The sequence below is a fragment of the Cuculus canorus genome, chromosome 4, assembly GCF_017976375.1.
Source record: "Cuculus canorus isolate bCucCan1 chromosome 4, bCucCan1.pri, whole genome shotgun sequence".
Classification (NCBI taxonomy): domain Eukaryota; kingdom Metazoa; phylum Chordata; class Aves; order Cuculiformes; family Cuculidae; genus Cuculus; species Cuculus canorus.
In genome coordinates, this window is record NC_071404.1 from 25,696,204 (window position 1) to 25,716,851 (window position 20,648).

At 41.4% G+C, this 20,648-nt stretch overlaps 1 protein-coding gene across 7 annotated transcripts in view; it reads right to left on the reverse strand.

Annotated features, from left to right (window-relative positions):
• Positions 1 to 20,648, reverse strand: part of RBM47 (RNA binding motif protein 47) — a 75,990-nt gene that overhangs the window by 16,493 nt on the left and 38,849 nt on the right. The window contains exon 1 of one of the 7 annotated variants that reach the window (XM_054065977.1): positions 12,945 to 13,147. The exons of 4 other annotated variants lie outside the window; for them this stretch is intronic. The gene's annotated coding sequence lies outside the window, so the exon portion shown is untranslated. Of the gene's footprint in view, positions 1 to 31; positions 115 to 3,519; positions 3,671 to 12,944; positions 13,148 to 20,648 lie in introns of those variants that run through there. 2 more of the 7 variants (XM_009566561.2, XM_054065978.1) reach the window with 2 other exon arrangements.

The following is a 20,648-nucleotide window of genomic DNA, read 5'->3' on the forward strand; positions in this document are numbered from 1 at the left end:
TCCTGCAAAGGCTGTCAAAGGTTCCACTTACGTTATTCATGGCATTATCAGTGCCCAGCAGTGAACATTCCCAGGATGGAGGTCCATCAATGACCTGACCTCCTGGCCTAGAAACTGCAAAAATAGTATTCAATGACATATAAACAATGATAACTCAAATTATAAAGTGAGAAAACTTTCTGAGTCTGACAGTTTACTTCTTGCTATTGCTTTTTGATGATCACAAGTGAAAATTCTGTTCATGCATATATGGTTTTCCCCTGTTAAGAATGAAGCAAAGCTGATGAAAAGGTAATTGATGTGCCAAGATACCACCAACACCTAGAGCATCCTATCAACATGGTTATTATTTTTCCCACAATGTGAATTCTGTCAATGTGTGTTTCTTGAGTGTTTTTTTTTACCTACTGAAGTGCCAAACCGGCCATCTTGGCTTAAACTACTTCTAAAGGAAGTTTGGGTAAAGGAAGTTTGGCTAAAGGAAGCCCAGTCTCCTCCCTTATTTTATAATGCACTTTGCTGCAAGTTATTCAGAACTTTGTCCCAACAAGTTGTGTAACATGTGTGTTGCACTGTTTGCTTGAACCCTATCTTTTACCCAGTCCAACTTAAAATAATTCTATAACTCTCAGCTATTTTGATAGGACAGGTTCCTGACTGAGGCTTAAGTTATTATCCTGCAAGATATTGGAGCCACATGTTGAGGAAAGCTGAGAAGATGAGAGATGGGTTGTGTAATCATTCTTATCAGCTTTCCCTTCTCCCCAAATTCCCATGTCCCATTCTAGTCAATGAAGTCTATTATTACCATGGTCAGACAGAAAAACGTGTGACATATGCAATGTAGTCACTCGGTATGTAAAAGTCTTTCCTATTCTGGAAGAGCTGTACTTGATGGGAAACTTTTTGTACCATTTGTTTACCACAAATGCAATTAAATAGTGTTCTCTGCAGAGATGCTGGTACAGATAAGTGTGTCCTTGTCATTAACTGTCTGCTTTAAAAAGCATTCTTTCTAGGAAAGGAAGCAGCGTTTCATTCAATGTGGACTAGGAGCTCATAAGTTTTGCCATAAGAAAACAGGAAAATTGATCTTCTGCAACTGAAAAACAAAACCACAACTAGGCTCACATGTTAATTATTACACAGGAGAGATAAGATATTCACCTGTTTCACTTCTGGCCTCTTCAAAGTTAAATCTTATATATGAACACAGGGATTTAACCTGATCACAGAAAATGTCTGTGGAAGGCTTTGGTGAACTCTGGAGTAGGGATATGCATGGATGCATTTGTGATGTTTCTTTGTCAATATAATGCAGAACACTGTCTGTCTATGTAAACATTACAGTAACATACTCCATGCTACAGTGCGACCAAGAGAATCTAAAAAAGTTCATAACCTACAGTTGCCTTTCCAGCCTTTCTGATCTAACTTTTTCAATTAACTCTTCAGGAGATTCCAGAGTGAAACGTAACACACCCTGCTTGTCCATACAAAGTCTACTCACTTAGTCAATTTTATAACAATAAAAATAGCTTCAGACTTCTAAGTTCACCCTAATCTTATGCACTATTTTATTGCAACGTTCTCAGCTTTGTGTTCACCACATGAACAACGGTGGGGCCAACCTGCAACCCTGCTTTCAGCAGGAGGCAGAGATTTCAGGGAAAACTGAGAGTGGCTCAACGTGTTCCCTCCCCCTCAGGTCACAGAAATGAAAATCAGTATAAAGTAAACTGCAGTTGGGATGTGAATGTTCACTGCTGAGAGTACATTAAACTCAAAGCATTTGGCATAATCCGTGGCTGGGTGGGTTTTTTTTTTCCTTTGTGCACTGACATTTGACCCCTTTTATAATATGCACCTTGTACCACTGAAACCCAGTTAGTTATTTATTAAACTGAGGTACCAATGGCTGACTTGTACATATCACGCTTTTAACTGCCTGGCATTGCCTGTGCACAGAGGAGAGGGGGATGAAAGGCAGTCATCTTTGCTTCAAAATTCTGTCGTATCGGCAGAAAGGAGCTGCAAAGTGCAGCAATTTGTACCTGACCTCTGATCTAAGAAGTTTGTACAAACCTTTGAACCTCAAATTAAAATTGAGAAACAAGGTTTACAAGTACAAGGAAGAGATTTCCAGCGCTCAGTACCTATGGCCAGGGTTAATATTATAAATAAAAAAAAAAGTGTTTAACCAAGGCAGGGACTCTTTCAGGAGGCAGCATTAATTCAAGACAATTTAAGACAACCGAAATTGCAGCTCATTTGGAAATATCTACGGTTTGGAAATAAAATTTCTGTGCGCTTCAGAAAACGAGAACGATTTGAGACAGACGTCATTCAAAATTCACCTTTTGCTGAACTCAATTGCGATTATTTTTTTTAAATTAAAAGCTGAGGAAAGAAGACAAGCAATGTTTGATTCAATAGAATTTCTTCAGCAAAGAATGGAGCTGGAATGCAGAATTGAATAGAAATTATTTAAAAGAGTAACAAAATGGTTCCTTCTTGTTTAACTTTATTTAATTTTAGACAGTACATTATCTAATCTCAGCTATACAGTGCAGAGCTCTATGACAAACCCATGGAAAAATAATCAAACCAACAACATTACAATAAGCTCTTGATAGACAGTCACATGGCTTTGTCTGGATGAGCAAAAAGGACATGTTTTGCAATTTTGTTAGATTAACTTTTTTAATTTAACTAAAAAATTTCCCTCAACTCTCTCAGACACTGGCAAGGTCTTTGGTGCAACATCATCAGGTAATACCAACATGCACCACCGCGGACCGTGTTGGGTGCAAAGGCCTTCAGAGATCAGTTGCGATAATACAACTGAAAGTTATGCCCTTCCTGCAACCCAGCCTGTCAGGCCATGGAGCACTGCAAGGGGTGGCAGTAACATTTTGCTGTTATTTTCTTAAAATGCTATAAAATTTTCAGTATGTAGAACGAGCTATATAGATTTTTATTAATAATACTTGTATATACACCCTGCTTGCTCAACCTTCCTAGTCACCTTCAATCCACAAGCCTCAAATTCTGTACCTAAAGGTGATAACCTACTTTTAAAATGTGATTTTTATGTCAGTGTCTTGAAAAAGTGGAACAAAACACCAGTCAGCACAGGCAGAAAATGGCAGACAGACCAATTGAAAGCACAATGTCATGTGGTTGTAAATGGCTACCTTTCACTTCATTAATTTAAGACAGAAAAAATACCTCTGAGATGATTTTGTTTGCTTTCCTCTGTCTAAAATATCAGTGGTTTAGTTTTCACTGTTCTGACATTCGCTTTTCTATTTGCTACACAAATCCTCCTAGATATTCACAGGTCGAGCTCATAGTTCAAGCTTAGAAGTAGTTCCTTTTCAACCAACCCTTTAGGACCCTCCAAAGGAAAGCAAAACCCAAACCTGATACCTTGACAATGACATACTTTTGGTCTCAACTCCCTGATAAGTGAAAACCAGATAAAAAGCCCTACAAGGCAAACAAGATTTCCCTTACCTCTCCGGTCCTGTGATCGAAGTGCGACCGGTTAAGAGGACTCACGCCTTTGCCCGAGCAACCTTTCTTCCTAATGGCAAGAACTGTGTAACCTGGTTATACAGTTTATGCATCTGTTTATTGGCCAGCGAGCGTTAGCCATTTAAATTCCTTGGGAGTCATTTGTTAAGGGCTCTTAAGCTGAGGCTAAGTGGGTGGGACAGAAGGGAAAAGGGATGTTAGCGCTGCCAGATGCGGAGAGCTCTCCAAAGCGGTTTGAAGATTAATAGAAAATCATCTGCAATGAAGGGATTTTTGGAGGGAGAGCTGTGTCCAAACTTCAGGGAAGCGTAGGGAACAGAAATCATGCTTTTTCTAGGGGAGAAGGAATTTGAAGAGAAAGATTTCATTCAAAATTCAAAACTTGGAAAAAAAAGGAGTGAAACATGTACAAACAACTCCCTCCTAGCACAAGGCGTTGTGCAAATAGCTTGAGTTACTCACAACAGATAAGATAAGAAAAGGGCATATTTTACTTCATGGCATGAGTTGTTTTCAGTGAAATACTTTTTTTTTTTTCCTTTATACACATCTGACAAAATTATTTCAGGCTGCACTGAATCAATTTAACTTTGGTTGTAATAAAAAAAAGATCTGCATCTCCCAGAGGGAGAGGTAGGTTTACTGATTTCGGTGATCAGTACATCTCTCACTACCAGCTGTGAGATTGTAGGAATAACTCAGCCTGTGCCACTTACCTGGGGTGCACATTTTCAGCAGCAAACACGGAAACTCACAACGTGTTTGCTTGAAAGAAAACAACAACAACAAAAAAAAAGTCTGGTTCAGAAGTAAAAGCACAGGGGTGGTAAAATATGATTCATGACAGCAGAAATGGTCTGTACATAACAACGGAGCATTAGGGCCCGGGAGCACTTAGGCAAAGCAAACAACACACCTTCTCAAGCAGCCAAGAGGAGGAACCGCACCAAAACACTCTTTGGATGATGAACTTGCCCAGTCAGCAAGCAGTGTGCACAACCAGCCGGCAGGAGAAGAGGGAGCAGGACATGCCTTGGGGGACGACTAATTTCTGGGAAAGGACCTTGCCTGGAGAAGGTGAAAAGCAAACAGCATATTGCAGGAGCAAAAGAGCTGCAGCTTTCAGTCTTTTCACAGCTGTTCGTTTTTGGTTTTTTGTTTTTTTTTCACTAACATAGGCATTCCTATATTCTTTTTTTTCCAAAAAGTAAAGCTTGGTCCGAATCTCCAGCCAAACAGCACACAGGCAGCAACCTCAGGGCACTGTAGTGTGGAAGGAGAAGTGTCTTAACCTCTCAGTGACAAACCATGCACAGGGGTGCGTTCTGCAGAGGAAGCACTGTCTGTTTGCGTCAGATGGTGCTACACAATCATTCGTCCTTGCCTTCTGAGTGGTTTAATCTGGTCAAATAAAACTTAGAAACATTTTTGTAATGTAGAACCAGAGGCTGGTCAATAGAAAAGAGAAGTAAGGGAATCAGCAGGTGTGGAAGTCTAAAATTAGAAGGCTCCGGGCTGGAGAGGGAAATGTAGAGGATGGCAAAGACTGGCAAAAGAAGCAAAAGAAGCATCTTTGTGGCTGTTTCTGGCAGCCAACAGGAAGTATAGCTTTTCTACTTATACTGCAAACCCAAAGTGCAATTGCATTCACTCTGTTCTGGCCTTTTACACTTGTTTATCCACAGTACTGTAGCCTGGTGTGTTAGGGACTGTATACACACACCTGCAGTCCAGATCTTGGTCCCAAAATGCCTACAGCCCAAGTCTACTGTACCAGCCTTTCTTTCATCTTCAGAATTTCTCTCTGCAAATGTTAACTCATTCGCTACAAGAATTTCAGAGAAGCAGGTACAGATCCGCAGGCAGAGAAACTACAATATGGAAATTAAGTGGTTTGCCCAAGACTATGGAAGGAGTTAGTCTCAAATCTGGAAATAAAATTCTGGAGATTCTGTCAAAATCAGATTCATGTCTCAATCCCACTGAACTATATAGGGAATTGAGTATGAAACATTCAGCTCGTATAAGCTCACCAAAATCCCCGCCACCTGATTAACTGATTTTTTGAAGTCAGCATTCTTTACTTTGCATTTTTCTGTTGGAGAACAATATAATTTTTTGACCATAAACACTGTAAAGTGAGTCCTACCAGCTACAATCACGCATGCACCTGAATGCACAGGAAAGAATATTTTATAAAGCACCAACACTAGTGAGTAAATGGGCTAATTTTTAGAAGGCTTTTCAATGTAGCATGTCATTTAAGACTATGTAGAGAGGCTGCTCAAACTCTTGACTTTCATTCTATACTTCCACTTTTAGCTCCAGCTCGTTAATTTCCGAGTTATGCTCCCGTTCTTGTTTAAAGCAATGAACATCAGCAGGTGAAGCTGCTGCAAGGTGTTCTGAAGTGTTGACATCCCCAATGGTAGAATCTGAAAGTCTATAAATTTGTCCTGCAGGCTGTGCTTTGATATGGAACTGAAGGAAGCTGAACAGACTTCTGCAAGTGTGTTCCCCAGCTTTCCCTGGTTGGCAGGCACCTGCTCTGCTTTGGCTTCAAGCACACTATGTTCATAATGATTACATGACTTTTTATATGCCTCTTTATGATGACTCTGGCATCATGATAAGGATACACTTAAGGTAGAGTGGAAAAGCATTAAGAGCAGAGCCACCCAAACAAGAGGGAGGACGGATTCTGTACATGCACACATACTTCTCTCCTTATACAGCATCCACTGTGCCAGTGGTAAAGACATAAACACATTTTCTCTCCTAACGTACAGCCTGACAATTACGTGCCACTTTCTGTTACAATATCACCATAAATATTTAGCTGTTTCCTCTTTTTGATGACTGATAGCTAAGGAGGGGACAAAATCTAAGAGATGTGAAAGACAACAGTGCAGAGTCTATTCAGACCAGTCCATATCTATCTTCCCCACAGACCTTCCATTTGCTTTCATTCTTTCCTGTAACAGGATTACACATGAAAAGTATTTCGTAAATAATTGTTCTTCTGAATATGGTGATAGAAAATGCTGGACATTTGAAGAAAGAAAAGAGATTCACTGAAATGTGCTAATGCCTGTCAGATTGGGACCTGCTCCCTGCCACAGAAAAGGCTTTCAAGGAGATGCTGTTATTCCCCTAGACTGACTTTCTGCTATAAGCATTCACACAATCTGGCCCCTGTTGTCTGAGCGCGCTGGGCTTCTCCATTTGGTGGCAAGGACTAATAAAGCATTGGTTCTGCTCTCTGAGATTTTCATAAAGTTCAAACCCAAAAGATTTGGGAGATCCAGAGGCTGATCACAAGCTCATCACTTAATTGGGGTGGGGTTATTATCTGTATGAGAATGAGTATTTTGATTATTATAGCAGGAAATTGGCTTTCAGGAGGTATTTCAGGGTGGCAGCTTGGCACTGTGTGAGAGCACAGACACATGAGCAAGGGGAAGGAGAAGGGAGAGTAAGGAGTGAGCTGTGGGTTGGCTTTTTTGTTTATATTTGTCTTAAAAAATGCTGAGAGACTGTAGTGGAGGGAATATGCCAAGTAAAATATTTCAGCAAGAGGACACATGAATTTAAAAGCAACCTGCAAGGTCTCCCATCTTGATCTCGGAAAACCTGTACAGTTTATCAGTATATTCACACATAAGCTGGTCGTCAGCCACAAAAATTAGGATCTCATAACGTAACAGGCAGCCTTTTCTTTCCCTATTCTTTCTTTACCTTCTCTTTTTTTAAAAAAAACACTTTATCTTTGGTGGAACAGGTCCTCACATGTTTGTAGAACCCTTTTATTGCCTGTTTGAAAGTTTAAAGAGACAACACCGCTTTATTTAAATAAATAACATGCTATTTTACACCTGTTCTTACACAATGTGAGTTAATACAGCACAATTCATCATTTCCTGAATCTCATAAGTTACTGCAGGCAAAAAACTGGGGGGATCCTTCAGAGAACATACAGTCTGTACCAAAAGACTCTTGTTTTTTTATGGATGGGTAGTGTACAACAAATGCACATATAATTAGTCTCAAGAAATTTTCAGAGGTATTCAGGCACCCAGGTAGACACTTGGACACAACAGCTTTCCAAGTTCTCTCACAACGAAGCCCTTGTTCCCTATGTAACCTATGTCAGTGCTTCGACATTTTTCTTGCCACATCACAGAGGATTCCCAGTAAACACCTTTGCAAAGGTGGACTAACCTTCTGCTGTTCCAGCCACAGCCATATCCCCCACCCCAGCATGGAGAGGACAAAGTCACAGCCCTGAAGGTGAAGTCCCACCAGGGGAAGATTTGGCCAAGGACACCTTGGGCTTTCCCCCGTTGTTTTTTAATCTTGGACTTCTCTAGTTCATGGGCAGTGAGAGTTGCCCTGATAACCTTATTGGTCACTAGACAAAGTTTTTGTTTTATTTTTAGCAAACACTGTAATTGTCATTCTGCAATGAGAGTCAGCACAGAGGATCACCCTGGAAGATAGAGTCAGGTTTCCCCATATGCAATTTTGTGTTTTCATTTAAACATGAAAGCAGGCTTTAGGTTCCAAAACATAAGAAGATAGATAATGAATAATCCCATTTTAATTAGCACATAAAAAAAGGAGACCAGTGAAACCCAAAGTTTTTTTATATAGTCACAACTATTACATTTCTGGAACATGTTTGCTTTCCATTAAAATATATACAAGGTGGGTTCTGGATAGACATATCTATAAGTGAGGTTAATACAATGATTTCTGGGTCAGTAAAACACTTGGTGGGGAAAAGGTTTAGCCCTCACCAGCCTCAAGTTGTTGCTCAAGACCCATGTTTCATACCACTGTCTCACAAACATGTTAAGCTGGTGCTGCCAATGTAAGGTTCCACTCCATCCTTCCCACAGTCACACTGTGCAGCGACCCCATGCAGTCACACGAGATACCTGAACACCTGTGCTGGCAGAAGGGAAGAAGGAGGTGGGACGGGACCTTCTGCCAGCATTTAAATGGCTTAAAGCATTTGTTGAATCACCAATGTTGAGCAAATTCATGGGAAAAGAGGGAAAATATTTATTTTGAAGCCTGCTGAACCTAGTTTCACAGCACAGCTTCTGCTCTGGAGAAGCCAATGAGGTTTCACAGGGGGTAGATGAGAGTCTGTAACACCAAGGAAGTCACTGAACCATGCAGAGAGATCAGAGAGTAGAATAAAAAAATGTTTACTCTTTAAAGTTTGGATGCAGGTAGTGAATTTTAGTGCTGCAGGAGCTGAAGGAATCAAGGAGGTGCAGCGTGGAGGTGCGAGTTCCACGGGTCACTGAAAGGCACACAGTGGCCACCTCCTGCAGCTAGCAGGGATATCCAGCCAGCACAAGCCAACAATGTGCCATCCAATTTTCGTAATTAAAAGGTTCCTAGCAAATAACATTCTCTCAGGTTCCCTCTGGGGTCTTCAGCAAAGGGAAGCATCACAGGGCTTTGTAATATATTGTCACATGAAGGAGGATAAAGACTTCCAACCTTATATTTACTTTCAGAACTCAGGTATGAAAATAAGCGTGGTTAGCACACGTAATCCTTGTTTCCTCTCTTCCAGCAATTGCTCTGCCCTTTTACAGGTCATAGTAGACTATAAGAATATTGAGCAAAAGAGCTTTCCCTCCAGCTAACAGGCACCATCTCTACTTAGGGCATAAGATTTTCTATTTTATTTCTTAAACTAGTAATAAGAATAAAAGACTTGAAAAAAAAAGACAATATGGGTCACTTGGAAGTTGTAAAAAGAGGTTATCAGGTAAGGGAACTGACAGCTTCCTTTAGGAAGACAAATTTATTTTTCTGCCTCCCAGTAACATGAAGGAAAAATTTAGACTAGAGGACACTGAATGAGCTACAGGGAGGTTTACCACATCTATTAACTTCAGCATCTCTTACATTACATTTTATTACATGTTCACAACTTCCGTGTCTCAGAGCACTGATTTATTGACAGAATTAGAAAATGCAGCATTTCATGGTGCCAGCAGAGTCTGAACTGCCATCCACAGAAAAGGCGCCATTACCAAAGATGTCTGTGTTAGGCAGACTAAGCTTTGTAACAGTCCTATGCTGCCAGAATTCCTGAGACGGGACTGTACATGGTGAAAAGCTGCTGCGACTGAGTCACCCATTGGTGATGTGTGCTGCTGTAAGCCGGGAGCGGGGTTACACCTCTTGGCCCATTGCCCTGCCTTGGTACAACACACTTTTTCTTCATGGCTCAGCACAGATTCACCCAAGCTATCACATGCTCTCACCTTAACTAACTTCACCACAGTACCCCAGCTCCTCCTTTGCCAGTGTTTGCACCCTGTCTGTGCTTCTCCACTGCTGACCTTCACTACAGACAGGTAGGATATGGGCTGCAAACCTGCCGTCAGCTGAGCTTTCGTCTCAGTGACCCATGTTGTACCAGAAACCAGCTGCAGGCATGCTGCTCCTGAGCCACTGCAGCTTGCTCTGGTTTGGGGCTGATTTAAGCAATGCTGCCAGCCTAAGACGTGCTTCTAGAGTGGGGAAACAGGATGGGTTTGCCTCTTGTTTCACGGAATGTGTTATCTACAGTATAGGCAAGCCCTAGAGCTGTGTCTACACTGAGCCACTTGCATGATGCAGAAACACAAGTGTAACCTTAACTGCTCCTAGTATGAACTTTGTAGGCTTGTGGTAAAACCACCCAGCGTAACCAAACACACTTAAATAGTAAAAGGGCACTTCCATTTCCATGGTTGCACCTCGGCTGGGGCCCACGGCTGGTGCTGGGTTCTCAGGCATCATCCCCCTGACTGCCAGAGCTGTCCCAGGGCAGCTTGCGAGGCAGAGCCAGCCTAATTAAACTTGAAAATGCTCAAAGGCTGTGTTAAAGAGCAGCTCTCAGTAATCACAGGAAGGTGACTTTTTTTACAGGGCTACATTTCTGCTATAAAACACTTCTTTGTCTATGAAAGACCTCAGACTACTGCTGACATAACTTACCTCCTTGAGGATCCTTGAGGTCCCTTCCGACCTGGCATTCTATTATTCTATGATTTTATATCTGATAAGATAAAACAGGCAAAGTGTGTGTGATTCCAAGGACCATATTAGTTGAAATGTTTAGGAATGAGAAGAATGGTCTGAATGATTGTAATTATTAAATCCATTAGTTAAATTGCTCTTTCCCTTCCCCAGGAAAGAAAATATTTCAGTAGTGACCTCGGATCTGCCACTCTTGAGCCACTCACAAAACCTAAGTGAGAGATATATCTCATTAAGGACACACTTAAGCCTCACACTTCCTATCTCTAGGGGGAGGTTTGTATTTTCAAGAGAATATTTCCAAACTGGCAATAACTAAACCCTTGAGTTTAGCCTCAGAAGCTGCATGAAAAGGTCCTGAGACAGGAAGATCCCTTTCCTTTGGCTGAAGGAGGGATTGGAGACAAAAAATGAGCTCTTCTGAGCAACATCCATACTCTCAGCTCTGCCCTACTTATCTCTCATATTCTCTTCTGCAGTCTGGGATTGCTCAGGGTAGGCATTGCGGGCAAATCCACTCTGCTTTGGGGGGAAAGAGAAGACTTCAGCTAAGACTGTGTGGTGTTCTGCCTTTGGGTCCATGGAAGAGACCTTGGCATATTTTATCTATTAGCAGAGGTGTAAGCAATTGGAACTACTGTCCTCAACCACTGGGCATAAATAATGCTCTTCATGCACCTGAGATGTTTGCTGTTTGCAAGGAGGCATCTGCAATCAAACAGCAAATTGCAGCTTGGCAGGGGGCTATGCAAGTGACAAATAACTGTAATCCCACAGTCACACTCCCAACTTTTTTTTGAAAACAACCCAACTCAAACCAATGGTTAAAATCTCAGGAATTTAAAAACTTTTCCCAACTTTTCACTCTTTTCAGAATCACACGCAGTGAACTCCAAAAGGAAGAACACTTAATTGGTAAAATGCATATAGATTGTATTTTACAGGTAAGTGTGTTACCAAATACCCAGAGAAAGCTGCTACAGTCTCCCTGCAGCTAAAATGGTTGAAATCTGACCTTTCTGGGGTCATGTGCTGCCTTCAGAGCACCATGGGAAGTGAGCAGAGAGCTATGTTTGAGGACATTGCCCTTCCTGCTACATTGCTGGAGATTATTCCAAAAGAATATGGAAGTAATTTTTGTGCAATCTGTCCCAGTCTTATCCCATTTGATTCACCCGTACAGGACTTAGCAGAGAATTCCTGAATATGTACATGTAATATATCGTTGTCTAGTACACAGATCAATGTGGCAACAACCAAATAGTCACCTGTCCTTCACCTATCCAAATACTTTGTTTTCTACATCACCCTTGAGGTTTGAATTTTCTATCTGTAAAAGGAATTCTTTGCTTTGTTTATATTTAGGGGTGTATGTAAAGCAATGATTGAAATTTCTTTGGTGTTTATCTGAACTAAGCCAATTCACTCTTGGTGCCACGTCATCATGTTTGACATGAACAGTGTTACACCAGGGATTTAATTTGACCTCTCGTAGGTTTCATTGTATGAAACTGGTGGTATGTACAAGACAGAGCATCCCAGAAAATACAAATAAAATCATCAAATGGCAAAGTTTCTCTTGTTTTGATCTTTGGCCTTTGTAAAATGAAGCAAAATCTTTTTCTGAAGATGTGCCACAAGGCTGATTAAGGGTAGTAAAGCTATACTGCTTTTCTTTCAAAACTTGCAATTCTTTTGGGGAAAAATTACTGTTAATAAAGAAATCTAAGCAGATTAAAATTGCTATGTACATAATTTCCTAAGCATATTAATGAAGCCAACAAAGCAAAAGTAATTTCCTTATGCAGTCACTGAACTACGTCATTTCAGAGAGGAAAAAAATATTTAGCATTCATGCATTTATTCCTGAAAAGACTATTTTATATATGAGAAAAGGTTACCCTTGGTCTGTTATTGATCACCTTAGAAGATTAAACATAACCTTAAAAGAGTGATTACAGAGTACAGTGTGACAGTTGCTGTGCATGCCGTGTTTACCTCCACAGCACACTTGTGACTTTGAAGAACAGAAGCCTCCACAACTGCCAGTTTACAACAGAAATCCTCAGTAGCCCACCAACATCATGAAAGAAACAACCTTTACATCTAAGACATAAGATTGTCTCTTGCATTCAGTGGCTAGATAGACAGATTTCTCTGACACCAGGATTTTCCATCACCACCTCCTCGATGAACATTTACATTGTGTTTTAGGGTATCTACTACTGCCCAGGAGGCTGAAACGAGTGCCTCACTGACCAGGATCCCTCCGACACAGCTTACATCCCTGCTACATACCATAGGAAATGTAAACCATGGCTGTAATACTGATGCAGGGTACAGTTACTAACCTACAGGTCGCTCCTCAGTTCGTTGGCAGCAGTAGACTTGTGCTCCGGTAAGCTGCCGTGAGCCTGGTGCCACGCTTACTGTCGTTTCCCTGACACCCAACAACCTGCTACTTCGAGTCTTCAGCTGGCAACTTCGTAGGTCACAGAGAAACAGCAGGACAGACCTTGTGCTTTCAGATGCTCTTTTACCTAAACTATCAAGGGAACCTAAATCATTACAATCCCTAATGATGACCAGAGCTGATTAAAGGGCGCTTTACAAAAGGTTCCTCCCTGGGTACACTGTGATCATGTTTCACCAAGAGCAACCAGCCTTTCTCCAACCTCCTCCAGCCAAAGGTCAGCACATTGATTTGAACAAAGTCCAGAGGTAGCTCATGGTTAAGCAGCTAAAGGCACTCCAGCTTGCCACAAGCGCTCCAGAAGTAAAACTGCTATAACACTCAAAGCTTAGGGTATAAACTACTGAAAATTTGGTAGGGGAGAGAGTGCATTTCAGCACAGAAGACAAACAGCATTTGCCATTGTAACTGAGCAAACAGGCAATAAATAGACTGGTTGTCTTTGCCTGGGAGTTAATTTCCCTGTTTGCACATCCTGGCATTTGCACACTCTTCCTGGTTTTGCTGAATGTGTGGTGTTCTCAGTCTGGTTTCCTAAAAATGGCCCCACCCTACCTTGGCGTACGAAATTGCAGAGTGTCTGCCAGCCCCATTCCCCACCATTCACCTCTTGCAAACCTCCTGGCCAGCTGCAGCCGAGCAGCACGTGTATGCTGAGAAGTTTCAGAGCTCATACAGCTTTAGGAAATTCAGGGCGAACTCAGAGAGCTGACCTTTTCCCCTGTTCTGAGAAGCAGTGACCTGCAGGGCTGTATGACCTGTAGGTGAGGGTACCCATGACCTCCACTCTACCTTCAGGAACGGGGAGCGGAAGAGAGCAAGGAAGGAATGCAAAGGGTAGGATGATAGGTGGAGCTGGGGATATGGGATGGAGCTGGAATTACTCTGCATTCCTACAGTGATACTGTATAAAACCAAATTTAATTAGTTCTGCTATTCATAGATTAGTCAGTTATAATGATGTTTAATCCATTAGTCCCTGTTTGTCAGATTCAGACTGAGATAAGTAGGAACTAAACATCCTCAAGACCCTTTGAAGCCTGTATAAGAGACTAAGTATTGGCCTGAGGAGGTCTGACTTTAAATACCCATGTCTTAAAATGACAACACATAAAAGAACAGTTCCATATTTCAGACACAAACTTTAATCATTATATTGCCCAATTTGCAGAAACCTTATCAAAATTCTGCAAAAAGTATCCAGCTTACATTCTAACCCTGAGTAAAAATCAAATTTCCGAGACTATGCTAGACTTTCATTTCATCAAGCTTATAACATTTTTTTTATTAAACTAGACCCTAAAATGATTATTCTGTTTTCAAAACCACTAAATTTAAGCTTCCTTAGAAGCTATATACTGCAAATGGAAATGCAAAGTTACTGGAATGTCACAGAAGAAGTAATGAAAACATCTAAAAGTGTGGCCTACAGCAGAGAGAGAAAAAAATGGATTTTTGCACTAGTGAAACGGGAAGTGGACATGTATGGAAAATCCTGGATGCTAGTTTTGCCATTTTCAGTTCATTAGTAGAAGCGCTGTCTCCAGAGAGAGCTGCTTTCCTTCCTTCTCTCCTTCTCTGGAAAGAGAACAATGCACAGAAGGAATGATTTGAAGGAGAAATTATTTTTAGTGTTATCTTTGTCCATCTTTCAGTTGCTCTTTATAACAGTGCTTAATTTTAAGGCAGTAGTAGCACAGAAGATAAATTCAGGAGAAGCTGACCTTCTAGTGAAACGAGCAAGAAACACTCAGGACAGGTAGAAATCTGTAGAGTCAACAATGCCCTTTAATAAGGATGTTTAAGGGAAAAATCCCAAGAGTTGTCTGCCTGGTGGTGTGGGAACCCCTGACAGCTAACATGCTGCACACTACTGGGAATTTATTTTGGCAAAGGGAAACCCAGTTTATTTATTATGCCATTCATTATAGGGCTTTGTTTCTGATGTCCTTACTCTCAAAAGGCGCAAATCACCAAAACAATGTATTGTTTAATATCAAACAATGTTCTTGTTTCTCATCAGAACAGAGAAACCGTTTGCTCAACTGCACAGCCAGAATGAATATAGCTATACATTTGGACTGGCCTTATTAAAGAAAAGAGGGAACAGCTTGAAAGCGGGGAAAATTTATAATAGGAGTAAAGGGAACCTATCACTACCTGGAGTTTCTCTAAGTGCCTGTCAAGCTGAGAGCACTATGTTTACAAAATGCAGTGTCAGTTCTTATCTCAGAAAGAAGGACTAGCAGCTCGAGATGTGGCCTGTGGAAAAATGAATGTGTTGCAGTAAGGTGGTGGAGTGGGGTGCAAGAGCCCCACCTGATGTAGCCAGGGCGCAGGTTGCTGCTGGCGTTCTCACAACTCAGGTGGGTTCTCTGCCCTCCTGGCCACTTCAAAGCAGTTCTTTCTCTTGGTTTGGCCCAGAAATTACATCCTGGACATGAAAGTTTAATTGAAGTTGTGAGGGTTTCTGGACACTTTCGGTTCTAATCACGTATGCTCTCCATCAAAACTGTGTTTTGTTTAAAAAAATATCTCAACAAGCCATAACATAAGCACATAACCCCTACTTAGCTCTTGTCTCCTGTGGAAGAGTTGCAGATACTCCCTTCTGAAGGAGGGTCACATTTATTCCCACAAAGGAAGGAGGAGGATATTCCCAGTGGGGGAAGGGCTGGACTGCTGCCTGTGCTGCACCTCCATTCGACCTGTGAGAGAGCAGAGGAGGGTGCATGCGTCCTTTCCATTGCCCCAGCCAGTGAAAAACTCTGTCCGCTTTGATCCCTGGAGCAGCTCAGGGCAGACCTATGCTCTCTGCACATCTGCACCATTTGATAGCTCAGTTCTCCTCCTTCAGATCATCCTCTGTCTGTTGAGCATCCACACTGCATCAATATTTGCTTTTGGGTCCCCTTTTGGATATACTCAACCAGCTATTTTGGAGCAAAGCCCAGATGTGGCTCCAGGGACAGACAAAATGGATTAGCCTGTGCCAGGCATGGTTGCCTGCGTAGAGGCAGCACAGTCTTCCAAGAGGATCCCTGCACCCATAGGTGACCCTGTGTGACTCCATGCTGTGGCCAAGCTCAGACACTGTTTCATCACACCGCTCTGCTACACTTCTGAAGCTGAGAGCTAACAAAAAGCATATAAGAAAAGGTAATTATGCCCTAGGACTAGGAGGGTCATCACAGGCGCTAGAGAAGACCCAGGACACATGTTGTGTGGATGAAGCAGCCTGCTTTGGAGGGGTTAACAGAGCACCAGAACTTCTGATATAAATAATAAATTTAGATTGATTTAAATTCATAAACTGATTTAAATTCATAAACTACCTACTTTTTGTTTTCCCCTAAGCAATACCACATAGTTAGTAACTTTAGGTGAAAACTGCTGGTGGCGAAAGTTACTCTAAACAAAAATAATGTTCTTTAGGCTAATTAAATTGGGAAATTTGAGGTGCAAGCCGCAAATATTTTGTATCACACCTCCATAAGACTTTGTGTGGTTCTATTGAAGACTGCCAGGAAATACCTACTCTGTACTCAGGTGAGGCAAACCTAGTTTTCCTTCTGGTTGCCTGGAAGAGGAGTAGTTACATGAAATGTCCCCCTACAGCTAAAAGGTAATTTAATTTGTAAATGTGAAGAAATTTGCAAGTAGCACTGCAGCATTTTGAGAGAAATGTTAACATTGATATACAGGTCCCCATGCCTGCCCCCTCACATGGGCATTTGCAGTGCAAATAGTTAAAAAAACTCTAAACAAATGAAAATGGAGCCTTCCACTGCCAACAGTCAAGTAAGCAGAGGAGACAGAGACACTTCATGGCACAGTCCACCACTGAGAGCATCAAATGACCAATCAACACGGATGAAGTACTGTGCTATTACATTCCGCTTGTACAGAAAACGTCCCACTGGTAGCAGGTGAATAGGAAAGTCATATTTCACAATCAGATTTCAAGGGGGTCATGCTTTAGAGATGAGAGGCTGTGCAAAAAAAAAAGGTGTTTTTAAAAGTCAAGCCAAATGCTTTAAGAAAACCTTCTAAAACGTAGCTGCCAGCACAGCTGTGTTTATGGGTCTATTCAACCAGTGAGTAGCTGGGTCACAGATTTTGAGTGCAAGTAATGATTTAACACCGTGACCTAGGCAAGAAACTGGAACACCCCAAGAAACAATTTTTGCAAGGGTGTATTTAATGAGTCAGTGTCCTGTTATCTGATCACAGTTTTTCACATGGTAGGAGTTATTTTAATTGCCATATAATAATCAGAGAAGCTGCAAAGGATTGAATGCTTCCCCTCATCAGTACTAGCCCGATCAACACCAGTCATGTTTTGTGTTGTGTCCCTCCTCAGCAAGACAAAACTGCTGTCTCTCCACCAGAACTATCTGATGATGGACTTGGATGTGGAGTCACTATGCTCATAGCCTCCAAACAGCTGAGACTGGGGGTGGATCTGCAGCTCTCCTGCCCTTTGCTGTGAGTTTTCCTTTCTTTTAAGCCTGGGGAAGGGTCACATCTTCCTGGTATTTCTGTCTGTTCTTTTTCACATGAGCAGTCAGAGGAATAAATGAGAAATAGAGCACGCTCATGAATCAGAAATAAATCCTGTTTGAAAGCTGACTTGATCCAGATGGGTACATTTGTTCTGGCGATGGTTTTCTTAAAAAAATCCAACCTCCCAGCCTCTTTACTCAACGCATATTAACTTTCTAAAAATCTCCTGAACATTAGACCCTATCTCTCTCGTACTGCCAGACCTGACAAGAGACTTATCCATACTATGAATTAGCTGTGTGAATAAAGATTGCTACTTCCAAATAGTTTTATAAGAAAATAGGAAAATCAATTGCGCATAAAAATACCACCAATGTAATATGCTGCTCTGAGGTCTCAAAAAGCTGCCTGCACAGCAAGAACATATAACATTAATAAAGTTGCTTAATTAAAAATGTGGTCTTGTTTGGGGTTTTTTTGATCAGATGAAAGTTAGATCTGGAATGGCCAAGTGTCAGTTGCTGAACTGTGAGCTCAGAAAACTGCCATCATCTCCAATATCAAAACTCTACCTGCAGATATTGGAGTACTGAACATTAACTGTCTTGCAGAAGCAAGGTGGTCACCTGGATTAAAGAGGAGAAGCAGAAGAAGGTTGCACTTATTGGCTTGCTTGCAAATCTGTCTGTCAGATCCTTGCAGATGTTTGCCCTTACACAAACTCACATATCTCGCATGCTAACAGTCTGAAGGTCACAAACTAGAGATGTTTTCAGTTTTTCACTTCCCTTAAGAAGCGCCTGCCATCTTTAAACAGAAACTAGAATAACCCTTTATTTAATTACTTGGTCTTCACTCGCAAAAACGTAACAACTATAAGTAATTTACATAATTACAACTCTGGAAAACTTGAGTTTCAAAACCTAAGTTTTGAAAACAAAACAGCAAACTCCCTAGAACTGGATTGGACAAGCAGAAAAACAAAAGAGAAGACACTGATCCTATCTTCCATAGCCTGGCATGTTAGCACAACTCTACTCTGAAAACACTATCAAAATCTGAGTTCCTAAAACACTGTCAAAATTTGACTTCTTTGAAACAATCTGTTTTCCCCTTTTTTATCCACATAAATCTCCAATATGTTCAAGAAAAAAAAAAAAACAACATCAGGCCTCAAAGTTCAGCACTATGATAAAGTTAAGTGCCAGTTAATAACTTGCCAAGCTGCACAGACATGGATTCTGGACACAAAGTCTAGTGAGGTTGTGGGAGAACACTACATATCCAGGGCTTGCAGAAATTTGCACCACGAAATGCCGTTATGACGTGCTAACACAGAGCTCTTTCCCTTCATCAGGCAGGAGTTTCAGGAGGCAGCTCACATTCATGAGGGAAGAACTCATGAAAGCATAAGTTTGACAGTTAGGTTAGTGTCCACCACATATTCTAAGATTTCACTAAGAATTATTATCATGCATATTTTTGAGATAATTCCTTCTTGACTTCTTTTTAACCCAGTTAAAAAGTTGCTTTCAATTTTCCAAAAAACTAATTTCTAATTAGAGTCCAAATCCTGTAAAGCATCTAAGCAGGTGAAAATACTTTAAAGTTCATTACATTAACACTACTACCAAATGTTTAAAACTACACACGTGCTGGCTGGGGTGGACCCTACCTGCCTCTCCCAAAATATAGCCAGAGGTCTCGGTAACCGCCCTACCACTACAGTTAATGCACTGCAGAGTTTCCACGCTGCCTTGAAGTCACTCCCAAGTAATTCAACAATTTCTTTATTGAAACTTCCTTGTATAAATGCAAATGAAGAACAGAGCTCAGCCTACAGTGTTGAATGAACATAAACTGAAATGCCTTAACCAGATTTCATTTCCATGCCTTCCCTCTCTTCTACAGGGGAAATGTGTCATGAAGTTTAAAAGAAAGGTCTTTACATATCCTGCTTCTGCTTGCGAAAGACTGTTCATATGTCAATTCCTTTTTTTCAAAGTAACTAAAATGAAACATCATCTTCTAAAAAAGTCCTTTACATCTTTGCAAAAGCAGTCACTTTGAAAAGCACTCAGTTACAGATGTGTACAATACTTGTTATACGTAGTCATGATATTTGTATCCAACACCAGCATTAACTCACCAATCATTTACATCAAAACATTCTGCAGCAGAAAACAGATTATTACTTAGAGCAAAAAAAAACCCTAGCACATAGAACAGCATTGTATTGAACAACTGTGCAGGACTTTAGTTTCAATGTGGTCTATCTGTAAATATGGTGGTAGTTTGGAATCACAATGATAGATTTCACCTTGGCTGTTCAGAAAGAAATTCTTCCATTCTGCCCGACTGGATAAACTGTGCAGCACAAATTGGACCAGGAAGGTCTTTGTCGACTTTACTCCAGGGTGAAACCCCACTAGAGCTTTGTCGAAGAGGACTGTAGCCTGATGAGCCTGTCAAAATATTCCCCTTATCTCCAGATTGTGAAAAGGAGGGAGTGTATCACCTGTAAGCCCCTGGAAATCCTTCCCCCTCGGGTGTGGTACAGCTGGTATTTTGATGTGCAGAGGATATCACAGGACACTGAAGCATAAGGTCTTTCAGAAGCAGAAAGATGAAGAAAAGAGATAAATCAAGAAGACAGGCTTGTTTAGGCCCTTCTTTTTGCTCTTCAGCACTTTTACACTTGGATGATTCCGCTCTGCTATGTGGTGTGAAACAGGCAGCTCCTCTGATGTTCAGATGACTGGACATTGGCCATTCCTGTGGCTCTCCCACTCCCTTCACTCACTGCTCCCCCCCATTTTTTTTCTGTGATATTGCTTCTCTCCATTGGATTTTTTGCACAGTATTGTCTTGAGAAACCTAGTGCCCAGAGCCCCTTCCAGCCCTCCCCTTGGCAGGGGACAGCAGGGCTCCTCCATGCCCACCCCCATTTCATGCCCTTTCTGCAGAAAGCCCTGGGAGTGGTGGTACTCATTTGGGTAGATGTGCTTGAATATCTCATGCTCCTGCCTACAGTACTGGTTTTGCAGCCACTGTTATCATGCCTGTTCTTAGGGCA